Raw genomic sequence first — 17,623 nt, forward strand, 5'->3', positions numbered from 1 at the left:
AATTATGAGTGGTTTTGAAAAAAGAAGATAAGGAATTCATTATTTCTTATAACAGGAAAGCCAGAGGTAAGGCAATTCCAAGTTTGGTTAATTCACCTGGGTCCTTGGGATACCATCCAGGACCCAGGTTCTTTCTCATTTTCTGTTCTCCTTTCCTCAGCAACTTAACTACTTCCCTTGTGATCTCAATATGGCTGCCAAAGCTCCAGGCATCACATCCTCACCCAACAAAAACCAAAGATGGTGGGTAGCTGCTTCTTCTGGCAAGTCAGTTTTTCAGATCTCAGAAGGCCTTTCCCAGAAGGCACCCCTGCTCCACCAAGAACCTTCCCCTTAGTTGTCACTGTCCAGAATTGCACAACATGCCTGTGCATGAACAATAACCAACAAAGGAAATGGAACTATCATTTGGCTTAGATTAATCGCTTAGGATTCACTCCTAGGGCAGGGAGGGTCCCAGCCTCCCCTGAAAAAACATGGGTGCTAGTATCTTAGGTCTGATACCAAAAAAGAAGTGGGGGAGAGGGGTGGCTGTTGGGAAGGCAATGGACGGAAACTTTAGAATTCTTATTCCGCTGGTCACGTGAAAGTCTTTAACCCCTGAGGTCTGGGCAGTAGACACAGTCCCTCTTCCTCATCTCTCTTTCCAAAGCCCTGTTGCCTCTTCTGGTGCAGGGGGCCAGGAAGAGCCAGGGGAAGGGTTCATCTCCCCAGCTTCCTGGCCTCTAATTAACTCATAGTGTAGGCACAGCCCTCCGGGGACTCTTTGGCCTTTGGTCCTCTCTTCCACATCCCAGCCCAGAAAGGCCAAGGTTTCCTGGCAACCCCCTGCGGTGCTGCCTCCTTCATTCTTATTCTCTAGTCTTCCGATTAGATGACCTCACAAGCCATGAGCTATGCACCAAGGAGTGGAGGCCTGAGTGGTCCCAGGCAGTGGGCTGAACCAACAGGTCACACTTTCTGAGAGGTGCTCAGAACTCTGCCCACCTGGGCTAAATGCCAGCACTGTAGTGCAGTACAGATGGCCAGGGCCAGCCTGGGCAGGGCATGTCCTGCTTCTCCAAGTCTCTCCCTCCCCTCCATCCCTGCCCAGGCTGGCACTTCATTTTCCTGCTTCCAGATTCCCAGCACACATTGTCTGTCTCTCTCTTTGTCTCACTCTCTCTCTCTCTCTCTCTCTCTCTCCCCACCTTCCGCTCCAACCCAGACACAATCTCTTCTTTTAGACTCTGGGCAACTGGGTTCATGCACCTTTGCCAGAACTTCCTTCCTGTCATCTGGGCAGGATTGGTGAGGCAGAGAGGTTACCCAGCCATTTAAAGAAAGTTTGGGGAGAAGGATGTCAGGCAAGGTGGGTCCCATCTGGGTGCCACCTGTCACACACAAAGGCTCAGAGGCAAATTCCACAAGGCCACGTGGCCTTCGTTAAGAAAGAAGAGTTACAGGGAGCAGGGGTGGGGAGACTGTACATGAAGCCAGTGAGGGAAGGCCTGGGTCTATTTCCTCCCATCATTGATGACACTGCACTGGAGCAGGGCCACCTCCTGATGGCCAGTGCAGGTTTGCATTTCAGGCAATGTTGCTGGCAGGCCCAGCCTTGGGTAAATCTTCATTGTGTAAAAGAGGGGAGGCATGTTCCCTCCTGTCTTAGGTCAGTCGGGCAATGTAGATGCCATGGAATTCACCCCAAACCTGGGGGCCTGGCAGGTGGTGACCCCAAAGGGAAAATCTAACTCAGCCCCAAGGGGGAATGGCCAACCCTATGGGTTAGACATATATGTGACAGAGCCCAAAATACAGAAAAAGAAGAGGTTTAAATGACTTCTGTCCTGTCCTAGTCCAGATCTGGAAAGGCCGGTGCCCCTGGAGAAGAAGTGTACATCCTTGCTTGTCTGGAGCAGACATGAACGATGATGCAAGAATAAGACAGTTGGAAAGTGACCCTGTGCCCCTGGGAACATGGATGGTTGCACTCAGGTGAGCTTCCTGCAGGGCTGTGGCTTCCCCCAGCCCACCTCTGACCTGCAACTTTCCACGGGCCCCAAGGCCCCATATGCTAAGCAGCCGTTTCACAGCTAACTCCTTTCAACAGCAGGCACCCATGTCCAGACTGCCTGGAGCCAAGTAGTCTAGGTTTTCTCCCCTGTAAACAGGTAGATGAGCCTGGGGTCAGGAGTCAATGTCTTCCTAAGGCATGCAAAGCCGCTCCAGTGTCCAGCACGTGGCCGGGCCCAGACAGCCTAGGATGATGGAAAAAGCAGGGCACCGGGTCTTCCCTTCTCTTGTTCATCCTGGCTTTGTACATTTCCCCTTTCTCAAACAGAGATGCTTCCCAAATGCCATGTGGCATTTGGAATTCCCAAGTCCCAAGCCCTGGTACAGGACAAGTAGCCACGCTGAAGATGTCCTACCTGGCCTAGGTTGATAAAAAGGGAGAAAAGTGGGAGACAGGAATTTTCTGACGCCCAGAGCATGCCAGGTGTAAGGGCGTCTGAGTGGTCAGGGGTCTGAGAGCCTGAGGATCAGTTTCCTCATCTATAAGATGGAAAGAATAACACAAGTGTTGGAAGGATGAGATGTTGGGGTCTGGGGGTTCCCCAGGTCAAGGGGAATTGGGAAGGCCCAGTTCAGGGAGGCGCCAGCCCTCAGTATACAGAGAGAGGAATGTGGTACCTGGAAAGGTGAATTAGGGACAAATCCCAAAAGGCTTTGAATGCCAAGTCAGGGTTTCTGGACTTATCTGATAGGCCATAGGGAGCTATCAAAAGTTTATGAGCAAGGGAGTGACCTATCAGAGCCATGTTCCCAGCAGAAACATTAGGATAAAAATTTGGAAATGTAAAGAAAATAAAAACCAACAGAAAATGAAGTTTGTTGTTTGTCATCTTGGTGAAGAGAATATTCCAGTCCCAGGCAAAGGAACTTAAATGACTAAAGACATTCCAAGGCGTGAGTGGGAGCTGGGTTGCTAAGGCCAGATGGTGTGATACATCCAGACCACTGAAAAATCCATCTCCCACAGGTGGCCCCAAAACAATGTCAGCTCCAGGCCAGATCCCATCCACCTGCCATTCCTGTTAATAACAAAGCCTAATTAGCATGGCTTTTAAGCATCCATTACCTTAATTTAACCCAAAAATCTAATGGAGTTTTATTGGAATTTTTTTTTTTAATTTATTTATTTTTGCTGTGTTGGGTCTTTGTTTCTGTGCAAGGACTTTCTCTAGTTGTGGCGAGCGGGGGCCACTCTTCATCGCGGTGTGTGGGCCTCTCACTGTCGTGGCCTCTCGTTGCGGAGCGCAGGCTCCAGACACGCAGGCTCAGTAGTTGTGGCTCACAGGCCTAGTTGCTCCGCGGCACGTGGGATCCTCCCAGACCAGGGCTCGAACCTGTGTCCCCTGCATTAGCAGGCAGATTCTCAACCACTGCGCCACCAGGGAAGCCCTATTGGAATTTTTTTTCAGCAAAATTAACCCTGAGGGTTTCTTACACATGTTTTCATTCGGGGCTGTGAGCAGTGAAGATAGAGAATTAGAATTAGCCCTTGTGGGTTTTGCTGTAATCCAGTTCCTCTGTCCCCAAGCCCCCGGGTATGTAGGTCTTTGTTTAGCAAAGCTCCTGTCCCTACACCAAATGGTCCCCATAAAGACCATTAGGATGGTAGGAGAGTCAAGCTCCAAGGTTTGATCAGGTGCCTCTCTGATTCAAACATATCCCACCCCGCCCCAAAAGCTGCAATTCTGGGACCCTGAAGAATCTCAGGATACCAGGATAGGATTCCTAGATAGGCAGACTTTCACCATTCGATGTTTTAACCCAAACCCATTCCCCACTCCCTTCTCCTGGCTATCTTCCAGCTAGGGGTGGCCATGTAACCTGGTTCTGGCCTAAAACAAATAGACAGAGGCTCAGGGGAGGGCATCTTTCCCTGAATAAAAAGACAAAATTAACTAGAAGAATGCCCTCTGCCCATTCATCCTTCCCTCTTCTCCCCCCTGGGAACATGGATGTAAGATGTGGAGCAGTACAACCATCTTATGCCATGAAAATAAAAGCCCCAGGCTGGGGGCAGTGCTGTAAAGGGCTGTCCGAGGGGGGGAAAGTGGAAAACAGGGAGAGCCTGGGCCATGGTATAGTCCTCAGCAGTCTATGCTTCAGCTCCTTGTTGCAAGAAACAAACTCTTTCCTTGCATAAGCCTCTGTCAGTCAACCTTGCTGCTACTTGCAGCTGAAAACAATTCTAACTGATAGAGCTGGATTCTGGTCCCAGATTCTGTGTGATTTGGGGCAGGTCCCTGTATCTCTCTAAGTATCAGTTTCCTCACTTGAAAAACAAAAGAATGGAATAAAGCATGCTTAAAAAAATTTTTTTTACTCAGTACACCCTAAAAATCCCACCCTACTCCACTGAAATTGTGTTCCATGAAAAGCTTATACACCGAATCCAAGGGGAGGTGTTTAAGCAAGCAAGGAAGCTGGAGTCCTGCCTGCACCAGAGAAGCCACAAAGACACCACTGGGAACCCCAGTGCTCCAAAGTGCATGGTTCACAAAATGCCCAGCCTTAGAGACATCTGAGGGCTCTTCTGGCTCTGGTATCACGTGGTTCCACTTCCAGAAAGCACTCAGTAGCTCTGGAACCTGGAAGCCAATGTGGCAGGCAGAGTTCTAGAGCAGTGCTTCTCTGCCTCTAGTGTGCTCAGTCTCCTGGGGATCCTGATCAAATGCAGATCCTGATTCAGTAGGGCTACAGTGTGGCCTGATTTCTAACAAGCTCCCAGTGATGTTCAAGCTCCTGGTCCGTGGACCACACTTTGAGTAGCAGTCTTAATATCATCTTCATCACCATTATCATCATCGCTAGCCAGGCCATTCCTCTTGCCCTGTCACACATCCCCAGTCAGGCAAACAGCCTAGGGCAGTGAGGAGAGCTCGTCCCAGAGTCAGGTAGATTGGGGTTGAATGCCGACTCTGCCACTTCACTCTGGAATTTGCAGCATCTTGCTCAGCCTCCAAGCTTAACATGGATGCTACCAGGCTGAGTAATACTGAGTAATACTGTAAAGCAGGCAGGGGCTGCAGCTGAGGCCCAGCACAGTGCTCTCAGCCAACTCAGTCATCCTTCTGGAGCAAGGCAACCCGGCAAGACAGGGCCAGGGCTGACATGGGGTGCACGGTGGGGGGATAGAAAGCAGGTGGTGAGAGGAAGTGGGAGAGGGAGGGAGAAGTCAGAGTTGGTATGTCAGAGAATTTTGACATTAAAGGAAAGTGCAAATTATATGCAAATGGCATCTCTGTCTAAGAATACTATGACTGGATAAAGATGCCTCTGCTTGGAGATATCCCCCATCTCTGCAGCCTGAGTCCAGAAGTGACCCTGACCTTAACTTCCCAAATACCAATTTTTAAGATGGAAAGAAGTCATCACAAAAACTTAGCAACCATCTGATCTAACTTTCATCCCCATTTTTCAGGTGGAGAAATTGAGACCCAGAGAGGTTAAGCAACTTGCTCAAGATCATCTAGTTGGTGGCTGGTCTCTTGTCTGTGGCTCTGCATGAAATGGTGACAGGGAATAGGGGGACCCCTATTTCATACAGGCCCTGAAAAGGAGGCAGGCTGAAGGAGGCCGGAAGGGCGTGACAAGATGCTGTCATTGAGCCAACCAAAACAAAGCCCTTTTGTCGGGCCAAGCAGCCAAGACAGGAAATAAAGATGTCAGGGCTCCTGCTCCCCAGTTAGCATCAGTGTTTCTCTTTAACCCAGCCACCTGAAGGTGGCAAATCTGGCTGCCTTGGGGGCCCTACTTCTCACCAGCTCCTTGAGGATCTTGGCAAGACCGACAGTTGCAGAGCTTGGGGGTAGGGAGCAGGACCCCGCCTTCTATGCGGTATAGGAAACGCACCTAGACTCTGGCATCGCCCAAGGCCAGCTTCCAAACCCATCTCTCACACTGGCTGTGTGACCTTAGGCAAGTGCCTCCCCTCTCTGGTCTTCAGGCTCCTTGGCTATGAAATGGAGACAGAAATTCCACCACACCAGGAACATTCAACTACACACAAAGGTGCAATGCCTGGCACAAACAGGCCCTTGACACATGTGACTTCCTGCCCTCATCCTGCCATCTGGTGACACAGACACAGCCCTGCCCTTGGGGAGTTTCTAGTCTGTGGAGAAAGAAATTTAGTCTTTAAATAATTCAGAAGTGATTTACTCTTGGGCACCTGGAATATTTTCCTAGCACTAGCAGATTTTTTTTTTCATTGGGATTAAGGTTTACTCAAGCCAAGATCAAAATGAGTTTGCATTTTTGAGCTCACAGTGGAAGACAAATTTAGGAGAGAACAATGACCAAAAATGAAGACTCAGAAATTACTGAGTCAACTGACCAGAAGTGGATTTGTACTGGCAGTGTGGGAAATAAAAGGACAAGAGGAAGACTCAGTGAGGCCACCCTGCAGGACCTCAGGAAGCATTGGCTGGAGGCCACAGGGCAGGCTGGTGGCCCGGGCCAGGGAGAACTGGGGCCTTCCACTTTGCTGTGAGCACAGGGGATGACAGCAGCAGGGTGGGAGAAGCGGCTAGCGGACCCCTGAGAAGCTCCATGCCTCGTGGTCCCTTGCTGGCTTGGAGCATTTCTGAGTTCTGCAGGGTGGGAGCTCACCTCTCCCCTTCATAGGAAACCCTCAGATTTCAGCCAACCTTTGAGGTCCTCTCAGGCCCTCAGGTACATGGAATCTAGGGTTGTTCTCCACTAGCTTTCTGATCACTTCCTGCTCTGTTCCTCCATGGAACATGAGTCTTTGAAGGTTTGGTCCACTGCGTATTCTTCTCTTGTAAATACCACCTCCACAGTGCCAATGAAGCATGGGTCCGGCTGGTCCACTCTGATAGCACTCTCACTCCATGCCACCCTGGCACCTGCCCTGCCTCTCCCAGAGATGGGGGTGCCAAAGCCGTAGTGGCCCAGGGCCCACCTGGAATAACCAGTCAGAGTACCTCCTGGGCATGTCCAGCAGTGAGACCAGAAAGAGCCCTGCATGAGAGTTGAGAGACCTGGTTCTTGGCCCAGTGTTGCTGCCTACTTGCTGTGTGATCTTGGGCTCTCATTGGCCCTCTCTGAGTTTTATCTGTAAAATGTCCCCAACGTCCCTTCTGGCTCTGACATCCTCACCTGCTCCCCACCAAGCCCTCACCCATCGCAAAGGGAAGCTGAGAAGGAGAGGAGAGGAGAGCTGGCCTGTCCTGAGCTCTGAGTGTTGGCCACCCAGAGCTCAGGGTAATGTGAGAGAGGTGAGCAGAGCTGACACAGGGCCCTACCTCTGCTCCAAACAATCCAGGGAGCCATGTGGTCGTGTGGGAAGGAAAGGGAAGCCCCACACTGCTTTAACTGCACGGAAGCCCGTCGGAGATTTAGAGCTGAGAGTTAGCTTAAAGAAAAAATGGTGCTTATTTGGGTAGGTATACAAACTGATTGCTGCAAAGACTACTGGGAAAACTGATTATCTGACTGTGTGAAGAAACGGGATTAGGATGAGAAGAGGGAAGACACCACGATCGGCAATTCTCATCTATCCTTCAGAAATTGGATCCTCTGTGCTTTCCCAGCCCTGCAAAGTAGAGCAAGCTCTTCCCACATCACAGAGATGGCAATCAGAGGCCCGGGGAAACTGGGAGACTGCTCAGGGTCACAGAGCAAGTTGGAGGCAGAGCCGGTTGAGACCTGCCCTGTCCTAACAACGTAGGAAGGCCCTCCCCTCCTTCTCTAGGGAAGCCCTGCTTTCTTAGCCCTGCTACAGGACTGCTGCTGGCTCCTCCCTGGAGGATGGTATGGTGTGTGGCCTCCAAGATGGACCCCAGTGATCCTCGCCTCCTGAGATCCTCACCTCATGTAGTCCCCTCCCACGCTGTGTGACGAAGCAGATATGACAAAATGACCTGGTGTGACTTCGAGGATAGGTCACTGAAGACATTGCCACTTCCAGCTAGCCACCACGTTGTGAGGATGCTCAAGCAGCCTGCTTCTCTAAGAAGTCCACGTGGTGAGCAACGGAGGCCTCCCAACCACACCAGCATGAACTGGCCAGGCATGTGAATGAGCCGTCTTGGAATGGGGCATCTGGGGGCAGACTCTCCAGCTCCAGTCAAGCCCTCAGATGGCTGCAGCCCTGGGCCAGCATCTTAACTCTAACAAACTTGGGGCCAGAAGCTCTCAGCTAAGCTGTTCCCAAACACCTAACCCAGAGAAACTGTGAGACATAATAAAAAAAAAATTTTTTCTTTTTTTTTTGGCCGCACCTGTATGGGATCTTAGTTCCCCGACCAGGGATCGAACCCATGCCCCTGCAGTGGAAGCATGGAATCTTAACCACTGGACCGCCAGGGAAGTCCCAATGTTTGTTTGCTTTTTAAGCCACTGAGTTTTGGGGTAATTGTTATGCATTGATATGTAACTGATACAATAAGGAACAGGCCAGAACAGCAGGGACCCTTCACCCCACAGCTTGGCTTTCTATTCATGAGGTCCCAGGACTTGAAGGAGCTCAGGGGCCTGGGCTGGGAGGCTGGGTTATTAGGGCTGGTTTCCAGCAAAGAGACAGCAGTAGTTGTGACCATCTGTGTCCTACTAGTACCTCCTCAGCCATGGTCTGAAGGTCCCTAGGGTCCCTGGAGTCCCATGGCCTGAAGATCAAGTCCTCATGTCCTAATGAGGTGTGCAGGCCCTCCACAATCTGGGGCCTGGCCCGTGGTCTCATCCCCCTCCCACCAAGCCCTCCAGCCACAACTCCCACCCCTGCCCCACCCCACGATCCCTACCATCCTCTCACATTGGGCCTCTCTCTATTCCCTGGACAAGAAGAGCCCTCCTGGGACTCCACACCTTTGCATATGCTGTTCCCTCAGGCAGGCATAGGCTCCTCCCTTTAGTCACCTGAGAAACTCCTGCCTGAAACCTCACTGTAATGGCTGCCCCTCTGGGAAGCACCCAACTGTCTCAGGCAACTGCCCCTGGTACTCACAGCACCTCGTGATATACAGTTCACCTCTCCATCTCTCTCTCTCTCTCTCTCTGAGAGCAAGGCTGTGCCTTCCTTATCCACAGGCCTTTATCACATGGCACTGGGCTTGGCACGTTGTCTTTCTCCAATAAAGTGTTTTGTTGAATTAACGAATGAATAAATAAACAAACGTGTCCTTGAGCACTTCACTCCCACTCTCTGGGGCTCAGTTATTCACCTCTAAAATAGGAATAATCATCATCTTCCCTTCCCTGCTTACTTCACAGCCTGTCGTGGTGATCCAGTGGGACAAAGGATGTAAACTGTGAAGTGCAATGCACCCATAAGGAGGGCTTCCCTTAACTCTGCTAAGACATCACCACCACTCTGCCTGGCTGCCCTCTCCCCTAGCTTCCTAGTTCAAGGAACTTCACAGGACCTTCTGAGAGAAAGGCAGAAAATTGTCCTCCGCTGTTCCCTGCCTCCCTTCCTCTCCCTGGAGCAACTGTGCTCTCCGTGCCACCCCCATCTTCCCCCAGCAGCATGTAGAGGCCCCTCCAGCCAAGATCTTCTCCCCCTCCTTTCTTTTCCCCCCTCTCTCTTTTCAACAAGCAAACTTGAGAAATGGTAACTGTTTTCCCATTATTCAAATGGCATGGAAATTACCTACTTGGCATTCCTCTTTGACATGGAGGCTTTAATTAGCCACTGGCTCCCCAGTCCCCAGTATTTCTCCTGCTCTGCAGCTCCCTCACTTCCTCAGCCCCCTCCTCCGTTAGCATCCTAATCAGAGATGTCCAGGCTTCAAGGGAAGAGAGAGAGAGGAGCCGTCCGGAAAGAGCCCATCCATGGCTGGAGTGAGGAGCCTGGGTTGCAGTCTCTGCTCCTGTCACCAACACTCCAGCGACCTTGGACTTCTGTGAGGTCACACACAAGTTGGGGGCAGAGCTGTACTCTGATCAGTGCTCTAGTCTCAGTGCATATCTCCATCCTCAACTCAACAAAGTATCATCGCCCCTGTTTCACATATGCCTTTCCCAGACTTGCCTGGCCTTGGCTCCTGCCCTATTCAGCCTTCCCTCTTTCAAGAGTTTAGATCTACTGCTCCCTTGCCTATTGTTTTGGGGTGCTCACACCCGGGGACTCTAGAGATTGGGAGGGCTGATCTGTGAGGTCAGTTCTCGGCATGGTAGGATACAGGCAAGGCGCCCAGTTCAAATCAACGCTCAGTTCAAATCAACACGTCTTTATTAGCAGGTGCCTGGTCCCTGCAGGTCATCCACGTGGAGTGGATGAGAGGCAACTGGTGCTGGGTGTCACAAGCCTGCAGGAGTGTGAGCCATTGTCCTGGCTCTCATGGAATTGGCAAACTAATCGAAAAGACTAGACTGTCACACAGGATGCCACCAAGAATCAAGGAGGAGGCGTAGTTGCTGGGCAAGTCACTCTACCTCTTGGGTGTGTTCGTTAAGATAACACTAACTGGGGACTTCCCTGGAGGCCCAGTGGTTAAGGCTCCACGCTTCTACTACAGAGGGCACGGATTCGATCCTTGGTCGGGAAACTAGGATCCCACGTGATGAGTGGCACAGCCAAAATTAAAAAAAGATAACACTAGCTACCACAACAGGTAAAGCCTGAAATCTCAGAGAAGTGTTCCTCTTGCTCATGTAAAGTCCAAAGCAGCACTGGGAGTGGGGAGAGGAGGGTGCACCGACCAAGCCCCCCACCGTCACTGACTGGGCCAGGCTGAGGGAGGCTGTGCCATCCTCAACAGGCAGCTTCCAAGGTCCCCCTGGCCAGAGTGGGTGGCTGGCAGGTGGGAGAGAAAGGATGGATGCCTTAACCGCCTGGGCCCAGAAGTGGCGCACACCCCTTCGGGTCACATTCTATCTGTGAGAAGCATACTGGGAAGTGCTATCCCGTGGGGACAGCTGCTTCCCCACACCGTGGAGGGGGTATACAGCAAGCTGTCTCTGCCACTTAAGCCTTGGTTTTATGATCTGTAAAATGAGGGCAAGGAGGACTGGATTGAATATCAGGACCGGAAAGAACCTCCCCCCATTTTACATCTGAGTCCACTGAAGTCTGGAAAGTTAACAAGACTTGCCCACGATCACAAAGGCACACACAAAAATCTAGGTCCCTGGACCCTCAAGCCAATGATAAAAATTCCAGCTACCGCTCACCTCCTCACACAGGCCCTTTACAAACATTGTCTCTGATCCTTGAACAAGCTGTGAAGGAGGTACCATTGTCCTCATTTTACAGACAAGAACATTGAGGTTCAGAGGAAACAGCTTGCCCAAGGTCACCTGACTGGCAAGTAGCAAAGCCAAGAGTTGACCCTTCCCAAACTGCCTCTCCTATTACTACACCGTCTTCTTCCCAAACAGCTAATGCTGAACTCTCCTTGGTACAAGGACCGAGGCCTCAGGCCTTCCTGCGCTCTGTCTCCTTGGAGCTGAAATCTTTGCCTGCTCACCCTTGACCCCCTGCATGGGCAGCTATCAATATCAACAACCAGCAGAGGCCCAGAGAGGCTGAGCCACTGCCCCAGTCACACAGCAAAGGAGGGCCTACAAAAACAGGATTGGGTTTAGCTAAAACTTTCCAGGTAGGAGTCCAGGGTTGCTGTGGTGCTCTCAGTGTCAGGAACTCAAGTTCCATCTACCTTGTTGCTCCACAGCCTCTCTCCTAAGTCCACCTCAGGGCCTAGCATGGCTGCCCCAGTGCTACATCTGCACTGCGGCCCACAAGAAAGGAAATACAGGGGAAGAGAGGTCCTTAAAGACCCATCCCTTTAAGGACACATCCTGGAAATTGCACATACAATTTCTGCTTCCATTCCCTTGTCCAGAACTTGCTAACATGGCTACACCTCATTGCAAGGGAATCTGGGAAATGCAGTCTTTGTTCTGGGTGGCCATGTGTTGGGTTCTTATTGAGAAAGAGGAGAGAATGCCTGTAGGAGGCCCGCAGTCTCTTTCCCAGAAACCAGTCAGGCTCAGCTCCCAGTCCAAGCACTGGGCCTATGACAACACTGCCAGGGTGATGGAGACAAGGGCTGCAGGCTTGGTGCAGTCCCACGGTAAGAAATGATGGGTCCCCAGCTGACTCCTTCCTCTCCAGGAGCCTTGGCTCATATTTCTGACTATAAGGACTCAGCCCCAGGCAGGAGCCTAATGGGAACTAATGTCCATTGGGGTTTATTTGGCTTCCACCTGTGGGGTTGGTCTATCTGTCTTCTGGGAATGGGTAAGTGTCCTCCTCCGAAAGGGCAGAGAGAAGGGTTGAGCCCCCTTCTCTCTCACTGACTCACTCCCCCAAAATAAGTTCTCTGCAGAGAGGGAATGAAATGGGATCCAAGACCTCCTCCTCTAACTTTCCCTGGAGCCACACCGTGATGGTTAATTTTGCGGGTCAACTTGACTGGGCCATGGTGCTCCCAGACCTTTGATCCAACATTACTCTGGGTGTGTCTGTGAGGGTGTTTCTGGATGAGATTAACATTTGAATTGGTAGACTGAGTAAAGCAGATTGCCCTCCCTAATGTGGGTGGGTCTCATCCAATCAGTTGAAGTCTTGAATAGAACAAAAAGACTAAGTAAGAGGGAACTCCTCCTGCCTGACCACTTGAGCTGGGACATTGGTTTTTCCCAGCCTTCAGACTCAAAAACATCAGCTCTTTTTAGGTCTCAAGCCTGGCAGCTCCCAGACTGGAACTTACATCATCAGTTCTCCTGGCTCTCAGGCTTTTGGACTCCGACTTCAGCTGCACCAGTAGCTCTCCTGTCCCCATCTTGCCATCTGCAGACCTCAGCCTCCATAATTATATAAGCCAATTCCTCAAAAAAGATAAACAAACAAACATATTATTTATTTATTCACTTACTATACATAATAAATATATCTCCACCCAACTGGTTCTCTTTCTCTGGAGAACCGTGACTAATACACATACCTGCTTGAGGCCCAGGTAAATTGGGGTCACTGGGCCAGCCCTGAGCCCCACTTTTTCTCAGCTGGGGGCTTGCACAGGTCACCTAACTTGCCCAAGCCTTGGCTTCCTCACCTATAATATGGGGTCATCATAGCTGACTCATAGGATTGGCACAAATACTAGATTAAAGGAGATTACTTAAGTGAGAGGTCTGACACGTGGTAGATGGTTCCCTTCCCTTCCCCCATCCCCACCCAGGATAAAGCCCAATGAACTGGCAACAGCAGGCAGCGGCTGTATCCTTCTGGAGGTAAAAGTTATCTTGGATTCATATATCCACAGCAGGTAGCCCTACAAAGGGACATAAAAATGTCTCCGAAAGCCACTCCCACACCAACGCAGGGTTTATACATTTCTGAGATGCCTCCTCTTCATATATTTTTCCTTCGGGGCTTTCCTCCTATCTTAATTCTTGCTCACTGGGAAACATGGCAGGGGTGGCCTTGGCTAGGGGCCACTGTGGCTGCATCCCCAGTCCCACATCCCAACCCCCAGTCAGGTGTGACAGTGCCATCCATCAGCCCCCAAGTGTTGACCAGGAGTCTGTCCCTGCACTTCCAGAGCTATCCCAGATACTACATTCTCTAGATTAAGAGAGAACTGGGGTGAGACGGAGGGAGGACCCATCAAGGCATATTGGCAGGAGGGCCTTTGACCCATCATGATAAAGACTGATGGTGCTTTGAAGGCCCTTTATAGTGTTAAAACATTTCTGCCCCCTCTCTGGGGAGAGCACCCAGGAGAGGAGGGTCTGGTCCTGATTCTGTCACTACCTGGAAGTGAGGCCAAGACCTCAATTCCCTCATCTATGACACAGGAGAGATCAGATGACCTTCATGGTTCCCTCCAGAATGATTATTTGGTGATGCAAGTGGTGGACACATGTCTCCTTTGTACACCAGCACCCATATCCCCTTCCCTTTAGCCCAACCTCCCTGTTAGGAAGCCCCCAACTGTGTGTATTGGGGGCAAGGGTGGAGGGTCCCCTCTGGTGGAGCATCCTGACCCAGCTGGCCTGCAGTGGGCAACTCTCTGTCCTCTTCCCACTCCATGGGAGCTACTGCGTTCCTGCTGTCCCCAAGATTAGCCTGTCCACCTCCTTAGGATCCAGGGAGGTCCCATGAAACTTAAATAAAATCCCCTTTTTGTTAGCTGCCCGGAATTGGTTTCCATTGCTGCAGATACCCTGGCTGATACATAAGCCACGCCCATGCCCTGAACATATAAGCCCGTTCTTTAGGATGGCGCACCTGCCCTATTGCACATCCTTTAGTTTTTTCCCATCCCTGCCCCTTTTCATTATCAGTTACTGACGTCTCTTCCCCTTATTTATTTATTTATTTATTATTTTTTTAATTTTTGGCCTCACTGCACGGCCTGTGGGATCTTCGTTCCCCAATGAGGGATCGAACACACGCCCTCAGCAATGAAAGTGAGGAGTCCTACCCACTGGACCACCAGGGAATTCCCTATTTCCCTTTTTTAAGGGAGAAAAAGAAGAAGGTGGTAAATCCAGGGTGAACGAAACTATTAAGAAGTATAACCTTAAAGGCAGCTCCTCTCCAAAAATAGAAATCATAACAAACAGAACTGCATTGCTTTAACTTAGACTGTGTTCATCCAGCAGCCCTCTGCTGAGTGCCTGCTGGGTGCCAGGCACTGTGCTAGGCATGGGGACATGCACGAATATGGACACGCCTTCCCAGGAGCAGCTCACAGCCCAGCCTCCCTCAACAGATTAGAACCGAAGTCCCTTGGCAGCACGGTGTCCCTGTGTTCGATGAGATTTTGCATTATGTGAATTTGACACTATGATATAAAGAGATTAAGAAAATCTCACTTAATATGCAAAATCTGAAATAATGTGTATCTCAAACATTTTTCTTAAGCATGAAGAATGTTGAAGTTGGCAGTGAACTGTAAACTACGCTTGCATGCTCACCACACAGCAATGCCACTTTAGCGGATAAACAGGAACACCTACCAACCTCTGTCAGGATTTGCCTTAAATTATGCAGCTTTCTGAATTACACAAGGCCTTCTGGACCATGTGTCTCACATATGAGGCGACAGGTCTGGTGTTCAGAGCTCTGGCGGTGGAATCAGAGCGCCAGGATCTTACTCCCGTCTCCACCACTGTGTGATCTTGGATGAGGCACTGAACCTCTCTGTGCCTCAGTTTCCTCATATGCACAATCAAGATAACAGTGCTGCCTCTAGGGGACTTAGGAGGATTAAATGCGTTCTTCCACGCAAGGTGTTCAGGGGAGAGCCTGCAGCCACTGGAGCAGGGGGTGTTTGCAGCGTCTCCCCAGGCTATGGGTTGGCAGGAAGAGGTCAACACCCACATGATGAGGAACATGAACTGCTGCCCAGAGTAGAAGCAGTTGCCTCAGCACTCTGTATGACCTTGGCCCTTGAGGTCCCCAGGGACCTCAAGGTAGGTAGGTAGGGCCCTCGGATTCCAGCAACATCACTGCCCATTCATGCCCAGGGGGCTAGGGCACCATCCAGACCCTTGGCCATGACCATCTTTGGACTCATTTCAGGGCATTCACAAACACTCTATAGATTCTTTTTAAAGCTAACCCAGCACTAATAGAGCCACATCTTCATCCAGAGGAGAAAGCTGTGCAGGTGCCCATAGCTCCCAGAGCCAAGCCTCTAGCCAGCACCCTGTGTGCCAAAAGCCTGCCTCTCCAAAGTGCTCCATCATAGTTAATTTTTTTAAGCCAATCTAATGCGATAAATACTACCCTTACTTACTCTGGGGAAGTAAGGGAGGCCACCTAAGCTGGCCTGGAAGACTAGGGAGGCCTCCCCGGATGGGGGTGGAGGTACTGCTCTCCAGTATCTTGAATAAACCCAAGAAGCCAGGTGATGGGGTGGGGTAGGGTTGCCACAGATCAGGCAGGGGCAACAAAGGTATGGAAGAGAAAGCATTGGCACATTCAAGGAATTGCCAGTAGCTCCATACACAGTGGGAAGAGCGTCCACCAGGGTCTCACTCGCTCACTTCAGAGAAATGGTTTCTGGAGCAAGTGAGTGAGGCTCAGAGAGACCCTCTCAGAGGAGTCCGTGGCCTTCTTTGCACTGTGGTTGCCTGCCTCTGGCAGTCTGGTGAAGCCCATGGGATCCCACCTTTAAAAGCATAAAACAAAGTATATAGAATTGCAAAGGAAATCAATTATAGCAAAATAGTTGTTATTTTCAAAAGATTTTTAAAAATAAATGTGTGCTTCTAATAATATATGAGGCTCTTTATCAATGCATTAAGTGATAAGACCTAGTGGCAGGAAGTAGTGCTGAGCAAAAATTGTTTTTCAAGATATTAGAACAATGGTGATATGATATGAAAATGCCTATGATTTCTATTGATGACAAATCCCCAGTACTGCTAATTCTACTGTGGTTCGTTGCCTACATTCTTAATAAAGGGAAATACTCAATTGCAGTTAAAGATTAGGGAAAATAAAGATGTTACTTTTTCGCATCCAAGTTCACAGAGCCCCAGAATTCTCTCCACATTCCCCTGGGATCTCCAGGATGCCAGGAGCAAAACCCCCGCCTTACAGGAAGACCCAGCTTGGTTCTCAGAACACAGGGGTTAAGAGAATTGACCACTTGTTCCATTACTGCTGCAGGACCTTGGGCAAGAAACCCTGCCATTCGGTGCCTCAGTTTCTTGAGAATCAAATGAGTTGACACACATAAAGCAGTCAGAATCGTGCCTGGCACACAGTCATTGGTCAATAAATGAGGGTTCGCTCTTTTCATTCTTATTCTCAGCCACCAAAGACGATGGGGAGAGAAACTCGCCGAGAGGGGCTCATTATTTACTAACTGAAGTCATGTTAATAAGGACACGAAGCACAATTAGCAGAGTTATTTCAATTCTGAGGTCTGCTTGACTATAAAAGCCTCACATTTGTCCTTCCCCGATTTCTCTGCTAATTACAACTGCTGCTGTCGTCCATCGCAGCTGCCACATGACGCCCGTGTTGGCTGCATCTAAAGTAGTTGTTAAGGCCGCATAATGGCGCACGCTAACTAATTGGCCATCATACTGAGGATGAATGGAGTCAGACAACGGAGGCTGGCCAGGACTGGGCCCTAGAACCCCGAGCTGCACAGCCCCAGTGAGCTCTCAGGCCTCCACCTGCCCTCCCAAGCTGCCCCTTGGGACAAGGCTATGAGAGGGTGTAGGGATAGGAGTGCTGAACGAGGTGGCCCTGGGGACCCTGACTGGGGCCAGCCCTGCTGCTATTGATAACTTGCTGTGCAACCTTGACTCGGGCCCTGAACATCTCTGGGCTGTACTTTAATCATCTATAAAATGAGGAAGAGGAGCAGGTAGATCTAGATGCTCTCTAGAGCCCACACTACTGTACTTTGATTGTTCCATAGTAGTTTCTCTTTAGAGTGGCTGGCAGTTCTGCCCAGTCCCCTGGGGGCACCACAGGCTGCCTGAGCGTGAGGAAGTATGAAAGGAGATTGGCAGAGACAGTGGTGCTCACGGAACATTCCATCTGGAGCCCCATACTTCCCAACTTTCATGCAGTTACTAGGCCAAGTTCTGGCCAAAGGACCGTGGGCAGAAGTAACAAAGGGGCAAAGCAAAG

The 17,623-nt window shown here is 50.4% G+C and overlaps 1 long non-coding RNA gene across 1 annotated transcript in view; it reads right to left on the reverse strand.

The window, feature by feature from the left end:
• Nucleotides 1-17,623, reverse strand: part of LOC141277392 (uncharacterized) — a 95,054-nt gene that overhangs the window by 64,906 nt on the left and 12,525 nt on the right. The window contains exon 2 of the long non-coding RNA XR_012328723.1: nucleotides 12,729-12,846. This is a non-coding gene — a long non-coding RNA (uncharacterized lncRNA). The remainder of the gene's footprint in view (nucleotides 1-12,728; nucleotides 12,847-17,623) is intronic.

Source organism: Tursiops truncatus, chromosome 20, assembly GCF_011762595.2.
Source record: "Tursiops truncatus isolate mTurTru1 chromosome 20, mTurTru1.mat.Y, whole genome shotgun sequence".
Taxonomy (NCBI): domain Eukaryota; kingdom Metazoa; phylum Chordata; class Mammalia; order Artiodactyla; family Delphinidae; genus Tursiops; species Tursiops truncatus.